The sequence below is a fragment of the Mus pahari genome, chromosome 18, assembly GCF_900095145.1.
Source record: "Mus pahari chromosome 18, PAHARI_EIJ_v1.1, whole genome shotgun sequence".
In the NCBI taxonomy this organism is placed as follows: domain Eukaryota; kingdom Metazoa; phylum Chordata; class Mammalia; order Rodentia; family Muridae; genus Mus; species Mus pahari.
In genome coordinates this window covers 53,841,482-53,843,442 of record NC_034607.1, presented here as the reverse complement: position 1 = coordinate 53,843,442, position 1,961 = coordinate 53,841,482, and positions in this window count along the sequence as shown.

The following is a 1,961-nucleotide window of genomic DNA, read 5'->3' as shown; positions in this document are numbered from 1 at the left end:
CTCCTCCTCCCCCTTCTTCCTCCTCCCTCTTCCTCCTCTTCTTCCTCCTCCTCCCCCTTTCTCCTCTTCCTCCTCCCCGTTCCTCCTGCTCCTCCCCCCTCTTCCTCCTCTTCCTCCTCCTCTTCCTTGTCTTCTTCCTTCTCCTCCTCCTTCTCCTCTTCTCCTTTCTTCCTCCTCTTCCTCCTTCTCCCCCCTCTTCCTCTTCCTCCTCCTCCTCCTCTTCTTCCTCTTCCTCCTCCTTTTGAAACCGAGGCACATTCCCTGCAGTGTGTCTGCCTCCACTCTGCTGGCAGTGGCAATATAGCCCTTTGGTCTCTGTGCCTTACAACACTCACACTTGGACATCTCACAGATCCCTGACATATCTAAAGCAAAATGGAGAACTGACTGAGCCCCACTCACCCACCATGCCAGAAAAACAACAACAACAACAACAAAGCAAAACAGACCTTTAGACAGTGCTCCTCTGTGGTTCCTCTGTGTCAACCCTGGTCTGGTAAAATCCCTCCAAGTGGCCTCTTAGCCTCCATGCCCACCACTATTCCTCTGCATGGGCATGAACATCACTCTCACAATGGGCCAGCATACTCACTCTGTCTCCTCTTAACCCACCGTTCACTGGTGAGCTTCAGGAGTTTTATAAAATACAAATAGCACCAAGCCACTCCCCTGCCTAAACAGAAATAACTGGCTAAAGCCCACGGAAATTCACCTATGACATCTGAGATTCAGGCAGCATCTAACCCTTGCATGGCTTCTGAGTCTCGTCACCCAGCTGTATCCCTTGCCATCAATATTCCTGCCTCCCTAGCTCCGTTTTTGACTCCTTGAAAGTCCAAAGGTCCAGGTACCTTGGGACATTTATCTCTGGTATCTCCAGAGGGGACACATATCTAAAGGGCCATGTTGGGTTACTGACACGTTTAAGCAGAAATGTAGCTTGAGGGGATTTGCACTTTAGTCTTAGTGTGATTAATCTCTACCATGGGGTCTAGTTTTCCTCCCCTTTAATCTGAAGGAGCATTTGTGACTACTCCAGGAGGCTATATAGGAGTCTGGTTCTTATCACCAGAGGCTGCACTCCAAGATCGTCAGTGGATACCTGACACTACTGATAATACCACATAAAGCTGTCCTCTGACCTCCACATATGCACTTTGGCTCTCATGCCCACACATACACACCACCTGCACGCGCGCGCGCACACACACACACACACACACACACACACACCAATAAATGTTTAGTTAAATTCATCCTGTTTGTTAATTGGCCTAACCCTCTCGAGTACTTTTATTAAGCATTATTGTCCAATTTCTCTGTTGTAGGATACCTTCTGGTACAATGTGAACCTCCCTCCAGCTTATCTCCACTGGGGATGATGGCTCACTTAAACACAAATCCTAAAGCCAGGCAACACTGAGGGAGCTGCCTCTATCACTCAGTGGGCACCAAAGACGTGGACTCTACTTCTCTGGCTTTCAGTTTCCTTCTGAAGCTGGCTTGTTTCCTAATCTTCTGGTGGTCAGGACTGACTGCATGGTTCTTTATTGTTATCCAGTGAAAGGAAAAAGGGTCCCCTCTGCTCTCCCAGAAGCGAGGAGGAAGGCTTCCTGAAACAGTGTGCACCATGCGTAACTCTTGTGCATGTTCAATGGTGAAGTAGCAACCATTTGCCCACTCTCAAACCAGTGCCTGTTAAAGCAGTAGAATTATTGCTAAATCTACCCAGCCATCCCTAACATGTACCATAGATGTGGCACAGACAGGACAGAGGGCAACACAGGAGGTGGTGGGTTGACAGACAGCAATGGCCAGCACACTTCCATGGCACATGTATGTGTTTTTCATGTGCTCCCCTTGTTTCTGAGATTCACTTCTCTTTTTTTAGCATTTTTTATTAGATATTTTCTTTATTTACATTTCAAATACTATCCCAAAAGTTCCCTATACCCTCCCCC